General features: G+C 41.4%; 1 protein-coding gene across 1 annotated transcript in view; it reads right to left on the bottom strand.

Moving 5' to 3' along the window:
* The window catches only part of LOC124034383 (nuclear receptor corepressor 2-like), a 183,935-nt gene extending 169,919 nt beyond the window's left edge, over window positions 1-14,016 (bottom strand). Inside the window, 1 exon segment of the mRNA XM_046347510.1 lies at window positions 13,808-14,016. The gene's annotated coding sequence lies outside the window, so the exon portion shown is untranslated.
* Window positions 14,017-16,728: the final 2,712 nt, after the last annotated feature.

Genomic DNA, 16,728 nt, shown 5'->3' with positions numbered 1-16,728 from the left:
TGGAATTATACTTCCGTTCAAAGTTTTGGGGTCACTTAGAAATGTTCTTGTTCTTAAAAGAAAAGCATTTTTTTTGTCCATTAAAATAACATCAAATTGATTAGAAATGCAAAGTAAATATTCCCTGCTTTAGGTCAGTTAGGATCACCACTTTATTTTAAGAATGTGAAATGTCAGAATAATAGTAGTGAGAATGATTTATTTCAGCTTGTATTTCTTTCATCCCATTCCCAGTGGGTCAGAAGTTTACATACACTCAATTAGTATTCGGTAGCATTGCCTTTAAATTGTTTAACTTGGGTCAAATGCTTCGGGTAGCCTTCCACAAACTCCCCACAATAAGTTGGGTGAATTTTGGTCCATTCCTCCAGACAGAGCTGGTGTAATTGAGTCAGGTTTGTAGGCCTCCTTGCTCGCACACGCTTTTTCAGTTCTGCCCACAAATCTTCTATGGGATTGAGGTCAAATAAAATAAAATGTTATTTGTCACATACACATGGTTAGCAGATGTTAATGCGAGTGTAGCGAAATGCTTGGTCAGGTCAGGGCTTTGTGATGGCCACCCCAATACCTTGACTTTGTTGTCCTTAAGCCATTTTGCTACAACTTTGGAAGTATGCTTGGGGTCATTGTCCATTTGGAAGACCCATTTGCAACCAAGCTTTAACTTCCTGATGTCTCACAAAAACATCTGTAGTGTCCAAACAGTTTGGCCGACAAACTATTATGACCATTCTATAGAAAGGGGAGACCCTCACGAACCCACAAGTTTCACGGGACTCGTCTGAAGGTAACCTATGCAAACGAATGGAAGTATGGAGGTAGTTTGGGCCAACAAAAATAAGGGGTTAAATGTATACAAAAAAAAATAAAAAAATACAGTATTTCCTGAGCTTTCTTATACACTACATATCCAAAAGTATGTGGACACCCCTTCAAATTAGTGGATTTAGCCACACCCGTTGCTAAGGTGTATAAAATCGAGCACACCTCCATGCAATCTCCATAGACAAACATTCACAGTAGAATGGCCTTACTGAAGAGCACCGTCATAGGATGTCAGCTTTCCAACAAGTCAGTTCGTCAAATTTCAGACCTGCTAGAACTGGCCTGGTCAACTGTAAGTGTCGTTATTGTGGAGTAGAAACATCTAGGAGCAACACCGGCTCAGCCGCTTAGTGGTAGGCCAAACAATCTCATAGAACGGTGAGTGCTGAAGCGCATAAAAACGTCTATCCTCGGTTGCAACACTCACTACCAAACCTACTTAATAATTCAGCTCAGTCAAATAAAAATGGAATTGATTCAGTTTATGGAATTCTAAAGGGGAAAAATTGGAATCACCTGACATGAAGCCTACACGCCAGCCCACTGGGCTGTGTTCCTCATTCACAGTAGCAGCAGAGCAGAACCTCCGAGGCCATGCCAGAGGCAGTCAGTCCCCTCCCAGGCAGCACACAGCTACAACGGATAGTGGTTTGGAAAACGACGTGTATAGTCTGCCCTGCTGTGACATCATGTAGAAATTTTGTACACCCCCCTTCTCTAATGCTTTTCCTCTAAACAATGTCTGCTGCTATTTGAGGAATATGCCAATTTCAAAAGCAGGCCACAACAGCTCTTGTCATAAGGTACTGTACATTCCAGTGGTGTTCTGGTTTAGAGCTTGTGGTGACACTTACGGAAATGGACACACCGGTATTCAACATAGGCCTATGCAAACTGAGGAATTGTGAATTGACATCTAAAAGTCAGATTTTTTTCTAAGGCAATAAATAATGTGATTTTTGATGAGAAGGTCTTGCAGTTTGTTCACAAAAGGTATCACACATTTATCTGAAGATTTCCTACCCTTCCAAAGTGGACAACGGAATTGTATGCCAACTATCCCCTCATCTAGTTTCAGAATGGCCTTCTGTTGCATAATGCTAGCAATACTAGAACTAGTACTAAAACTGTTTGCCACTGTCTCCCTCGGGCCTGACACTGAGCACAGGATAATCTCCTCACACGTAGGGCTGTGGATGGTCATGGAATGTTGTATGACAGTAATTGGAAATCCAAATGACCGTGGTCTCAGTAATAACAGATAGAGTAGAAAAAATATATATACACTGCTCAAAAAAATAAAGGGAACACGTAAACAACACAATGTAACTCCAAGTCAATCACACTTCTGTGAAATCAAACTGTCCACTTAGGAAGCAACACTGATTGACAATACATTTCACATGCTGTTGTGCAAATGGAATAGACAATACGTGGAAATTATAGGCAATTAGCAAGACACCCCCAATAAAGCAGTGGTTCTGCAGGTGTTAACCACAGGCCACTTCTCAGTTCCTATGCATCCTGGCTGATGTTTTGGTCACTTTTGAATGCTGGCGGTGCTTTCACTCTAGTGGTAGCATGAGACGGAGTCTACAACCCACACAAGTGGCCCAGGTAGTGCAGCTCATCCAGGATGACACATCAATGTGAGCTGTGGCAAGAAGGTTTGCTGTGTCTGTCAGCGTAGTGTCCAGAGCATGGAGGCGCTACCAGGAGACAGGCCAGTACATCAGGAGACGTGGAGGAGGCCGTAGGAGGGCAACAACCCAGCAGCAGGACCGCTACCTCCGCCTTTGTGCAAGGAGGAGCAGGAGGAGCACTACCAGAGCCATGCAAAATTACCTCCAGCAGGCCACAAATGTGCATGTGTCTGCTCAAACGGTCAGAAACAGACTCCATGGGGGTGGTATGAGGGCCCGACATCCACAGGTGGGGGTTGTGCTTACAGCCCAACACCGTGCAGGACGTTTGGCATTTGCAAAGATAACACCAAGATTGGCAAATTCGCCACTGGCGCCCTGTGCTCTTCACAGATGAAAGCAGGTTCACACTGAGCACGTGACAGAGTCTGGAGACGCCGTGGAGAAAGTTCTGCTGCCTGCAACATCCTTCAGCATGACCGGTTTGGCGGTGGGTCAGTCATGGTGTGGGGTGGCATTTCTTTGGGGGGCCGCACAGCCCTCCATGCACTTTCCAGAGGTAGCCTGACTGCCATTAGGTACCGAGATGAGATCCTCAGACCCCTTGTGAGACCATATGCTGGTGCGGTTGGCCCTGGGTTCCTCCTAATGCAAGACAATGCTAGACCTCATGTGGCTGGAGTGTGTCAGCAGATCCTGCAAGAGAAAGGCATTGATGCTATGGACTGGCCCGCACGTTCCCCAGACCTGAATCCAATTGAGCACATCTGGGACATCATGTCTCGCTCCATCCACCAACGCCACGTTGCACCACACTGTCCAGGAGTTGGCGGATGCTTTAGTCCAGGTCTGGGAGGAGATCCCTCAGGAGACCATCCACCACCTCATCAGGAGCAGGCCCAGGCATTGCAGGGAGGTCATACAGGCACGTGGAGGCCACACACACTACTGAGCCTCATTTTGACTTGTTTTAAGGACATTACATCAAAGTTGGATCAGCCTGTAGTGTGGTTTTCCACTTTAATTTTGAGTGTCTCTCCAAATCCAGACCTCCATGGGTTGATAAATTTGATTTCCATTGATAATTTTTGTGTGATTTTGTTGTCAGCACATTCAACTATGTAAAAAAAGTATTTAATAAGAATATTTCATTCATTCAGATCTAGGATGTGTTATTTTAGTGTTCCCTTTTTTTTGAGCAGTGTATATAAAAAAAATGCATCCTACATTACCATGGAAATTATTGCATCGCAATACCAGGCTGCCATTGCAAGTGTACCCATGAGTTTACTAGTCAAATTGCCAGAGTTAGATGTTCCAAGTAGGGCTGGCCGATATGGCCAAAGTATCATATCACAATATTTGTAACATTTGTGACGGTATGATTGTATTTAATGTTTTTGAATAATAAAAGTTCTACATTTCCTTTATGAGTTGTGCATGACCTTAGGATGACATTCTCCATTCTGATTGATTACACAGTATAAAACAAACTTCAACCAAAAGTTGATCCCGGCTTTAGATCATTTCCCGACTGCCACGTAGGGCTGCATGATATTGGCTACATTAAATGTTCTTACTTCATGTAGCTAACATATTCACGCTTTGCCTATTCCTCTCTGATTTATAATATACTGTTTCACAAACAACATGCTGATTTATAGCCTACACCAGCACTGGTATCAGTATTAGCTAGCTATGTTTGCTATTACTCAATACATTTATTAGCTAGCCAGCTAACTACACTGGGCAAAAGTATAAACACAACATGTAAAGTGTTGGTCCCATGTTTCATGAGCTGAGATAAAATATCCTAGAAATGTTCTACATGCACAAACAGCTTATTTCTGTCATATTTTGTCCACAAATTTGTTTACATCCCTGTTAGAGCATTTATCCTTTGCCAAGATAATCCATCCACCTGACAGGTGTGGCATATCAAGAAGCTGATTAAGAAGCATGATCATTACACAGGTGCACCTTGTGCCGGGGACAATAAAAGGCCAGTATAAAATGTGCAGTTGTGTCACACAACACAAAGCCATAGATGCCTCAAATTTTGAGGGAGCATGCAATTGGCATGGTGACTGCAGGAATGTCCACCAGAGCGGTTGCCAGAAAATGTCATCTTAATTTGTCTACCATAAGCCGCCTCCAACATAGTTTTAGAGAATTTGGCAGTATGTCCAACAGGCCTCACAACCACAGAGATGTGTAACCACGCCAGCCCGGAACCTCCACATCCAGCTTATTCACCTGCGGAATGGTCTTAGACCAGCCACATGATGAAACAGTGGGTTTGCACAACTGGAGAATTTCTGCACAAACTGTCAGAAACCAGGCTCAGGGAAGCCAATCTGTGTGCTCATTGTCCTCACCAGGGTCTTGACCAGACTGCAGCTCAGTGTCGTAACCAACTTCACTGGGCAAATGCTCACCTTCAATGGCCACTGGCACACTGGAGATGTGTGCTCTTCACAGATGAAACCCAGTTCTAACTGTACCGGGCAGATGACAGACAGCATGTTTGGCGTTGTGTGGGCGGGCAGTTTGCTGATGTCAGCGTTGTGAACAGAGTGCCCCATGGTGGCGGTGGGGTTATGGTATGGGCAGGCATAAGCTACGGACAAGGAACACAGTTGCATTTTATTAACGGCAATTTGAATGCACAGAGATACTATGATTTGATCCTGAAGCCTATTGTCATGCCATTCATCCGCCGCCATCACCTCATGTTTCAGCATGATAATGCACATCCCCATGTCACAAGGATCTGTACACAATTCCTGGAAGCTGAAAATATCCCAGTTCTTCCATGGCCAGCATACTCACCCATTGAGCATGTTTAGTATTGTTCTGGATCGACAGTGTGTTCCAGTTCCCGCCAATATCCAGGGGGGACAACATTCCACAGACCACAATCACCAGCCTGATCAACTCTATATTGAAGGAGATGTGTTACGCTGCATTAGGCAAATGGTGGTCACACCATTTCTGATTGACTATTGACCTAATTGAGGTTTCCTTTCTACTCATTTTTCTTAGACAACAAGGAAAGGGATGTTCTCATCTCCTCATTCATGTTGCTGCCTCCGCCACATTGTTCTCAACACCAATATGCTGGTTAACTTAGCAATTATGCACATAGCAACATGGTCGAGGTAAAGGCGCCAATTCAACAGCGCACTGATGTGTTTCAGAACCATGGACAGTGACCACTATCCAATACGGGAGAAAGTGCATTTGTTAAAAATGTACCATATTTTTTATTAGTGTTACACCATTGTTCATATGTAATATAACCATATACAATTTCGGTAGCACGTCTTAGACTGACGGACTGTGCCATCCCCACAGCCTCCACAATGGATCAGTCCACTCCGATAGGCCCGAATCATACAAGTGTCTGTCTTGTACACCATGATATTTTTGTATTTTATTTGTCGTTACTGCTCAGCTTAAGAAATCTCAGGTTGACCAACAAGCCTATCGACCAAACAATTGACCAGTCGACTAAATGGGATCAGCCCTAATAAAGCCTCATTCCTACATAACTGTTTTTATTAGGTTAACTTAACATTTTAAACTCATGTTTAAAAGAAAAGTCTGTGTGGTGGATCTCAGCTTGCTTTTTGTCTACGAAAGTGATCTTGACACAGAAAAGTTTGGTGACCACTGGGCTAGAGCTAGCAATGAGTAGGTGGTGCAGGGACGTGGCTCTAGCACTAAGGGGACACCAGCTGTGATAATAAACTTGATCTCCTCTCGATCAGTAGATGTCGTGAGACACATTTCAGTACCAAAAGTAACAAAACTTCTAGTACAAAACGGTTTTACATATAATACTATCAGAAATACCTACAGCACTTTTGGAAAGTATTCAGACCACTTGCCCTTTTCCAAATTTTGTTGATGCAACTTTGTTCTAAAATTGATTAAATTGTCTTCCCCCCATTAACCTACACACAATACTCAATGAAGCAAAATCAATTGACATTTTGGCAAATTTATTTAAAAAAATAAAAACTGAAAAACTGAGATTTAAATAAGCATTCAGACCCTTACTCAGTACTTTGTTAAAGTACCTTCGCGCCTTCTTGGGTATGACGTTACAAGCTTGGCACAGCTGTATTTGGGGAGTTCATAACATTCTTCTCTGCAGATCCTCTCACGTTCTGTCAGGTTGGATGGGGAGCGTTGCTGCACAGCTATTTTCAGGTGTCTCCAGAGATGTTTGATTGGGTTCAAGTCCGGGCTCTGGCTGGGCCACTCAAGGACATTCAGTGACTTGTTCTGGAGCCACTCTTGCGTTGTCTTGGCTGTGTGCTTAGGGTCGTTGTCCTGTTGGAAGGTGAACCTTCACCCCAGTATGAAGTCCTGAGCGCTCTAGAGCAGGTATTCATCAAAGATCTCTCTGTACCTTTCCCCATTCATCTTTCCCTCTCCTGACTAGTCTCCTAGAACTTGACGCTGAAAAACATCCCCACAGCATGATGCTGCCAGCGCCGTGCTTTTCCAAATCATGTCAAATCAATTGAAATTACCATAGGTGGTCTCCAATCAAGTTGTAGACTGCTCAAGTATGATCAATGGAAACAGGATGCACCGAAACAGGATGAGTCTCATAGCAAAGGGTCTGAATACTTAGAACTAATTTACATTTCTGTTTTTATTTATAATAAATTTGCAAAGATTTCTAAAAACCTGTTTTCACTTTGTCATTATGGAGTATTCAATGTAGGGGAAAGAAATTGAGGAGATTTTTTATATTTTTAAATCCATTTTAGAATAAGGCTGTAACGTAACAAAATGTTGGAAAAGTCAAGAGGTCTGAGTACTTTCCGAACGCACTAAGTTTTGGTATAAATTGCAACACTACAAGCAAAGTGTTGTAGCAAACAATGAATTTCTTCAGTCAGCTGTTCTTCAATATTTGAATACAGGTCTTCATCCATAACCATCGGTAACAACAATTATAAGGAAATTCTGCCAGCCCTACTCACACGCATGGTTAAAACAGATCAGGCCCGAACTGTGCAATGTAGTAGGGATTTGTAGATTCCAACAGGCCAATATTGTACACAGTGCAGTTCATAAAATTTGGTCATGAACCACAATAACCATAATCCATTGCGCACCCACTTGTCCTGTCTTTGTGTTTCTTTCACACCTGCTAAGTAAAAGAGACAAAAGAATGAGCGATGGAGAGGGATAGAGAGCAGTTGCTTCGTACGATATCTCTACCTGAAAATACATTATCTAAGTGATTGATAGTTGGTATTCAGCAGTCATAAAAATATGCCTTATTTACTTTGAAGAACTACTAAAATAGTGATTTCACAGACAGCATAGGCAGAAGCTCTATAGAGATTAAATAATCAAATAAAACAATGTAATATACACAAGAACTGAAATCTTTTTTAAGTAATGTGATTAAATAATGGTTCATTAGTGATAAGCAGTAATGGGCAGTCACTACCACCAATGGACTTTTATTACTTGTTTTATTGTTGTTACAGCATTCAACTCACATAGTGCTTAAAAAATACATCTTAATTAACTTAAATCGAAAAGCGAAATTGAACCGAAACAGAACTCAAAAAGCACTACTTAAAGCTGAAGTTGTAACGAGTCTGCAGACATTTAAATGGAGTCCCTGCTTTGCCCAGAGGACACGCAGCAGATAATTCTGTCAGTTATATGAAATCGTCCAATTTTGGACTGTCACTAAATATGATTATATGTATTTTACAGTTAAGGTGAAATCTTATAGTAAAACGATTAGAATGTTATTGTTACTATATTTAGCACAGCTCAGTGTTCAACACCATAGTGCCCTCAAAGCTCATCACTAAACTAAGGACCCAGGGACTAAACACCTCCCTTTGCAACTGGATCCTGGACTTCCTGATGGGCTGCCCACCAGGTGGTAAGGGTAGGCAACACATCTGCCACGCTGATCCTCAACACCAGGGCCCCTCAGGTTGGGTTGCGTGCTTAGTCCACCCGCGTACCCCCTATTCATCCACGACTGCTTGGCCAAGCACAACTCCAACACCATCATTAAGTTTGCTGGCGACACACTAGTGGTAGGCCTAATCAAATGACCAACCGGATTATTTATATTGCCCCTGCCCCCCCAAAAAAATACCTCGACTAACCTGCACCCCCGCACATTGACTCGGTACCGGTACCCCCTGTATATAGCCTCGTTATTGTTGTAATCTTGTGTTACTGTTTATATTTTACTTTATTTAGCAAATATTTTCTTAACTCTATTTCTTGAACTGCATTGTTGGCTAAGGGCTTGTAAGCATTTCACTGTAAGGTCTACACCTGTTGTAGTCGGCATATGTGACAAGTCAAATTAGATTCAGAAAGCATTTCAATCATTTCAAGCCTGATTCCCCCACGTTTCTTGAATAGTGGGGTGAAAATATGATCTTTCATCACTGTACTGTGTGCTTGTGTCCTCAAAAGTGACTCCAGCTCCGTAATTTATAACTACTTATCACAGAAATGTGAGATTTTAATATTTCTGGCAGTATTAGCATTGCTATGCACTGTTTATGGCCCTCATGGTAAATAATTACTTTTGGGTATGTCTATTTAGGCGGTAATCTACATTTATTAGGTTTTAAAAGAAGGCTAAACTACCTTTGATAAACAGCCGACTTGGTGAGCTCAATCCCTGCTTGGATCAGAGATCCTGTTTAATAGAGGAGCAAGACTGAACTGCACTTCAGGGTGGGATTTCCTTCAGAGAACAGAGTCACACTCAGAAAACCTCTATACCTTTAAGATACAATAATAGAAGTTCTCCCACCTCCTCAGTTTCTTGTCAGTCTTGAGCAGAGAACCATTCAATGATGCATCAATAAGCACAAAATAAACAGGCTATTTAGGCTGCCACAGAGCATTATGGCTTTACTCAATTTATAGGAAGTGTTTGTAATATGCCTGACATACAATGATGCATAACACAATCAACTCAGAGGAAACCATTTCAAGGCATATTGCAGCCAATAGTAGATGAAACCACAGCTCTTTAATGAACTGTTCTCTATGCCAGGGCTCTCCAACCCTGTTCCTAGAGAGCTACCGTCCTGTAGGTGTTTTGCGCCAAACCCAATCTAGCGCACCTGATTCTAATAATTTGCTCGTTGATAAGCTGAATCAGGTTAGTTACAACTGGGGTTGGAGTGAAAACCTACAAGAGGGTAGCTCTCCAGGAACAGGGTTGGTGTAAAAACCTACAAGAGGGTAGCTCTCCAGGAACAGGGTTGGAGTGAAATCCTACAAGAGGGTAGCTCTCCGGGAACAGGGTTGGAGTGAAAACCTACTAGAGGGTAGCTCCCCAGGAACAGGGTTAGAGTGAAAACCTACAAGAGGGTAGCTCTCCAGGAACAGGGTTGGCAAGCCCTGCTCTAGACACTCTTGCAGTAATCAGAATTTGATATTCGATTGTAAGACGATTCCACAACAATATTATTTATCTAGACTATTTATTTTACTCAAAATGCCCATCAGAGTGGATTGACCTTGTTCAATAACCACTACCGGCATTTCATATTATTCAAATATACTCTGAATGGCATTTGGAGCTAATTTCCCTCAGGCCTTTTATTGTAATTAAACACTTGGCCTGGACGCTGGCATTTAATACCACAACAGAAAGTATGCACTTGACCTTATTAACTATGGTCTGAGCCTCAAAGGGCCAATAAAGAAATAAACATCTTAGCCCAATTTCATGCTCCCTCAAATTATGCTGACAGTGCAATTTCACGCTGTTTATATTAACCAATCAAGATGTGGTCAGATATGTAGAGCTAACTGTAAATGAGGCTCATGTGTAGGCCTCTGATAGACCCCTTATAAATGAATGTCAGTAACCCTTTTAACACTAAAATATGAGTTTGCTCTGCATTATGATTATGGCTCACCTACAGAGAGATTTACAGAGTCAGTTATTTTCTGACCATGGTAACTACTAGTAGTATGCCATAGTAGAGATTTGCAGGTTGACTGAGGTGAGTAATGTTAGGGTTAAGAAACTGCCCGAGCTCTATCGTGACATGAGATCTGCCTTTGTTAATTTTTTCATGAATTTCTCTCTGCAGCACAACTTTCACTTCTGTCCCAACTTTCAGACATGTAATAGAAAAGTAGGCAAGCAAGTAATTTGCAGGCAAACCAGAACATGTTCTATAGTTAGCTAGCCTTTCATCTGTGCTTATAGATTTTGTATAATATGTCAACAAAGCAGTTTGTTTCTTATAAAATCGGAAAAATTGTGTAAAAGTTCTTTACAAGCCAGAATGATGAATACAATTATACTTCTAATGTACTCTACCAAGTTGTCTGTGCGGTTTGTCCTTCTGCTGCTCGACATTTGTGACAAAATATCCACAGGAAAGTATTGTTAAGCCAACTTTTTAGAGAGCGGGTAGGGATATTTAAGCAATAAAGGCACAAGGAGGTGAGGATTTACAGATTGACTCCCGTGTACACCTGTGTCACGGCTGGGGTCCGCCCCTATATATATATATACACCCCATGGCTGCAACAAATGTTCTCTTTCATTTACTCAGCGGACGTCAATATGGTTTGAGGTACAAACTTTCTGAAGTTCGCTTGGTAAGACACTGGTAAGTGTAAAATCTCACGTGGAAGTATACTCACTAGAGCAGCTGGCCACGTGGCCAGCCCCTCCTCTTGAGTGCTCCACTCACTGCATGCGGTTGATCTGTGATTTGTCGTGCTTGTGTTTCGTTAGCATTACACGACGACTCTGTGTGCATTGATTAATACAGTGGGGCAAAAAAAGTATTTAGTCAGCCACCAATTGTGCAAGTTCTCCCACTTAAAAATATGAGAGGCCTGTAATTTTCATCATAGGTACACTTCAACTATGACAGACAAAATTAGGGGGGAAGAAATCCAGAAAATCACATTGTAGGATTATTAATGCATTTATTTGCAAATTATGGTGGAAAATAAGTATTTGGTCAATAACAAAAGTTTCTCAATACTTTGTTATATACCCTTTGATGGTAATGACAGAGGTCAAACGTTTTCTGTAAGTCTTCACATGGTTTTCACACACTGTTGCTGGTATTTTGGCTCATTCCTCCATGCAGATCTCCTCTAGAGCAGTGATGTTTTGGGGCTGTTGCTGGGCAACACAGATTTTCAACTCCCTCCAAAGATTTTCTATGGGGTTGAGATCTGGAGACTGGCTAGGCCACTCCAGGACCTTGAAATGCTTCTTACGAAGCCACTCCTTCATTGCCCGGGCGGTATGTTTGGGATCATTGTCATGCTGAAAGACCCAGCCACGTATCATCTTCAATGCCCTTGCTGATGGATGGAGGTTTTCACTCAAAATCTCATGATACATGGCCCCATTCATTCTTTCCTTTACACGGATCAGTCGTCCTGGTCACTTTGCAGAAGAACAGCCCCAAAGCATGATGTTTCCACCCCCATGCTTCACAGTAGGTATGGTGTTCTTTGGATGCAAATCAGCATTCTTTGTCCTCCAAACACGACGAGTTGAGTTTACCAAAAAGTTCCATTTTGGTTTCATCTGACCATATGACATTCATCCAATCTTCTTCTGGATCATCCAAATGCTCTCTAGCAAACTTCAGATGGGCCTGGACATGTACTGGCTTAAGCAAGGGGACACGTCTGGAACTGCAGGATTTGAGTCCCTGGCGGCGTAGTGTGTTACTGATGGTAGGCTTTGTTACTTTGGTCCCAGCTCTCTGCAGGTCATTCACTAGGTCCCCACGTGTGGTTCTGGGATTTTTGCTCACCATTCTTGTGATCATTTTGACCCCACGGGTGAGATCTTGCGTGGAGCCCCAGATCGAGGGAGATTATCAATGGTCTTGTATGTCTTCCATTTCCTAATAATTGCTCCCACAGTTGATTTATTCAAACCAAGCTGCTTACCTATTGCAGATTCAGTCTTCCCAGCCTGGTGCAGGTCTACAATTTTGTTTCTGGTGTCCTTTGAATGCTCTTTGGTCTTGGCCATAGTGGAGTTTGGAGTGTGACTGTTTGAGGTTGTGGACATGTGTCTTTTATACTGATAACAAGTTCAAACAGGTGCCATTAATACAGGTAACGAGTGGAGAACAGAGGAGTTACAGGTCTGTGAGAGCCAGAAATCTTGCTTGTTTGTAGGTGACCAAATACTTATTTTCCACCTTCATTTGCAAATAAATTCATTAAAAACGGGCCAAAATACCAGCAACAGTGTGTGAAAACCTTGTGAAGACTTACAGAAAATGTTTGACCTCTGTCATTGCCAACAAAGGGTATATAACAAAGTATTGATATAAACTTTTGCTGTTGACCAAATACTTATTTTCCACCATCATTTGCAAATAAATTCATTAAAATCATGCATCATCATTCATTAATCCTACAATGTGATTTTCTGGGGTTTTTTCTCATTTTGTCTGTCATAGTTGAAGTGTACCTATGATGAAAATTACAGGCCTCTCACAACTTTTTAAGTGGGAGAACTTGCACAATTGGTGGCTGACTAAATACTTTTTTTTGCCCCACTGTACATTCCCCAGCTCTCTAAAAAGTCAGGTAAACAATACCTTCCCTTGGATATTTTGTCTCAAATTTCGTGCATAAGGACAAACCGCACATACAGCCGGTAGAGTACGATTTACACGATTGTCTCGGGCTGTAACGTTAGTTATACCAATTAATTGTACATTACAGCCTGACTAATCAGACTAAGGGGATCCCCCACGTCAACAACAACCAACGTGTATCAAGAGCGGAGTGTTGACAAGCTTATGACACAAATCAATGAATGTCTGGTATACTAGGCGTTGCTAGCTAGCTAACTGATTAAGTGTGGCCATTGCCCACTATATAGTTAGCCAAATGGATAAAATATATTACGAAGACACATGCCTTTTAGGAGATGCCAGGTTGGTGACTAACACTTACCAGTTAGCTTGCTAACTAACATGTCTAGGTAGCGAACGTTAATGGTTTCCTGTCTTATGACAAGGTGTAGCAAGTCATCAAGTTAGATCAACCAAGTTATCGAGAAAAGGCTCGCTATACAATCCAGTACATATAATTATTTATGCCAATTAACTAGCCAGCTAACATTATTTGTATGACAACGTCAGCTAGCTAGTTAGCTAGCACTGTTTTGCGCTGTGTTAGCTAACTGACTCGAATCTATCCTAACAAATGATACTGGTTTGGCTAGCTGTAGCGTGTCAACCTTAGCACCAGTACGGGTGATAGCTAACGTTAGCTAACAAATACCGTGATGAGTGTTATCTTACCGTATTATTCCAATATTTGTATGTTGTACTAGTTTCAGTTTTGGTAGGGATTTGTTTTTCCAGAAATAATCCACGCGAAATAAGAGTTTTCGTTCTCATTTACTCCACTCCTTTCTAACATTACTTGCGGCAAATGTCACGTCTACTCTCCCGGAGAATGGTGCCGAAACGCCTCTCTTGATTCAACTCTTTCGATAGGTCGCATGTTCTCGCGCTCTCTTGCTCTTTCCTCTCACTCAAGCCCACTCATTCAATCAGCCAAGTAAGCATTTTCCATATTTAGTGTTTCTCTAGTGTACCTCTACATCTGTGCTGTTTGCTGCCCAGACGGGGAACAAGCTGTAAATACTGTGACTAACATTGAACAATAGTATTTGGGAGATCACAGCATCCCATGCTGTTAAGCAGATGTAGTGAAGGCCAGTGCCCCGTTAATGATCGGAAACCGTTCTCCTCTGGATCATCTGGACCTGCCCTGCCCCTGAACCACCACATAGTCTCCTTCTAAACATCTAACACAAAATACACACATAAATTACAATTGAGGAACTTTAGATTTTAGAGAATCTCCCAGCAAGAGAGTGAGTTTGACCCTTAAAAACAAAATCCCAGAAAATATTATTCACCTCTTAAGCCTAGATTTGGCATAGCCTACATTAATAAATTGTCCTATTTCCATTCTCAGATTTGAATGATGTCATACAGTTTTTAAAAAGGTAACATTATTCTCTCTGACTATTCTTGTTTTTGTCACATTGGGAGAAAGATGTTTTATCTTACCTACATTTCAGCTTCAGCGTGCTGCTTCATGATGTCAGATGAGATTCATTTTTCTTTCCTGTGTTTTTCTTTCTGCGCTGTGGTTTGGGAGACCCTGTCTATAACAACCACCATAACCAACATCTCTCCATCCACCCATCACAGAGCAGGAAAGAGCTCTGTTTACTTCAGCTGGGCTTTCTGGATCCTGGCAGTATGGCTCACTAATCTATCTCCATCTTTGCAATGCCCAATTAGTCAGCTCAATGATAAAGTACAAAGTGTTTTCAGTTGCCAGTTTTTATGTCCACAGCTGTGCTTCATCAGGAGCAGCAATCCCCCGCCTGCAGTGTTAACCTTGTGTTTAGACAAAGTCTTAAAGGCTTTCAATGGTTTTCAGTATAATACTTATTTGACCCTTTCTGATTAATGTAATATACACTACATATTGCATAATAAATAGCAAAGAGGTTCATTAAAAGGCACAATCAAATGAAACCTGTTAATTGTTATTGTTATACTTGTTTATTACAACAGCGGCACAAATAATAGAGACTACAGTAATCATTTACAACCTGCCTTGGAGGGAGCCAATATATTTTTGCTGTTTTATTTTCAGAAAAGTAAAGTAAAAACTAGTGTGAGTAGTGGTTACATTTCAAGATAAAAGCACCTTCTCTCAATATGACTCCACCAGCTCCACCGACTGGAAATATGAATTTCAAAGCTACTCCTTTAATAGATGCACCGAAGACAGTCATTAAGCAAATCAAATAAATGATAAACAACTGAAAATACCTGGGAAAAGAAAGGGAGGATGAATGAATGTGTTGAGCAGAGAAGCTCTCAGTAGAGAAACTGGCAACTGGAGTTTACTAGGTTAATTGAGCCCCCCTTTGCAGAAGATCAGCTTTGATATCAAACCACCTCTTGTCAAACTGTCACCCGCTGTAATGGATGACCATTTCATTGTGTTATACTTCTTCTAGGGTCAATTGTATTGTGTTATAATGCAGTATTTCCTGCATCATAACAGTTGTGAATGAGACCTTGATGATTGATGCACTACTTTTTATTTTCACCCTCTACATATCCATCACTATGTTTAAATCTGCATTATCACTTATACTGATCAAAATATACTGATATACAGTAAATAACATGTGAGAATATTGTATTATAATGGTTTCCATGGACTGGGAAGTCAGCTTTTAAAAAATACTATAAAACTAACAGTTAGCTATTTGTACTCATCTTGTCAAGGACAAGGCAATGTACTACAATACAAATTCAAATTTGAAGCAATATCAAATATATTCTCATATCGTTATGAAGTCCCTTAAGAAGTCATGTGGCTCAGCTTGAATGTGATTTTTAAATGGAGGTGATGGAATCTTTGTGGCATCTACTTCTATATATAGCATCAATATAATTACATGCCAGGTTCTTGCTTGGACTGTGATGTACATTTCAGGCCCAGACATAATTCATTCTGCCAGTCCTGGCATTTATTATAGTCACAACGGAGCTCAGGTCAAGCATTCTGGGAGAATTATCTTTCCCCTCAGACTGAGACAAATAAAATTGTATTTGTCACAGGCACCAAAAACAACAGGTGTAGACTTTTCGGTGAAATGCTTGTTTATGAGCCCTTTCCAACAATGCAGAGTAAAAAATCATAATAAAAGAAAAATAGCCTCGCTTCTGCTTCAGCGGACCATTTCTGTATTGAGTGCATCACTGGTACTTCCTGTTTGAGCTTTTGTTTGTAAAAGGACGCAGGAGAATAAAGTCATGGTCAGATTTGCCGAAGGGAGGACGAGGGATGTATGTATGTATGAATTTCCGTGGGTAGAATAAAGGTGGTCTAGAGTTTCAGCGCCCCCAGATGCGAAGGAGATGTGTTGGTAAAAGTGAGGTATAACAGTTTTAAGTCTCCCTGTTTTAAAGCCTCCGCCCACCAGAAAACCTGCCTCTGTGTGAGCGGTTACTTGTTTGTACATGGCCCTTTACAGTTTGTTGGGCCAAAGTGGTTTTGGCTTATGGAGGAATGTAGACAGCCGTAATAATTACAGATGAGAACTTTCTTGGTAGACAAAAGGGTCTGCAGCTTAGTATGAAGTATTCTATATCAGGTGAGCAAAAGCTCCAGATTTCTTTCA

Source organism: Oncorhynchus gorbuscha, linkage group LG04 (assembly GCF_021184085.1).
Source record: "Oncorhynchus gorbuscha isolate QuinsamMale2020 ecotype Even-year linkage group LG04, OgorEven_v1.0, whole genome shotgun sequence".
Classification (NCBI taxonomy): domain Eukaryota; kingdom Metazoa; phylum Chordata; class Actinopteri; order Salmoniformes; family Salmonidae; genus Oncorhynchus; species Oncorhynchus gorbuscha.
This window is presented reverse-complemented; position numbering and strand designations above follow the sequence as displayed.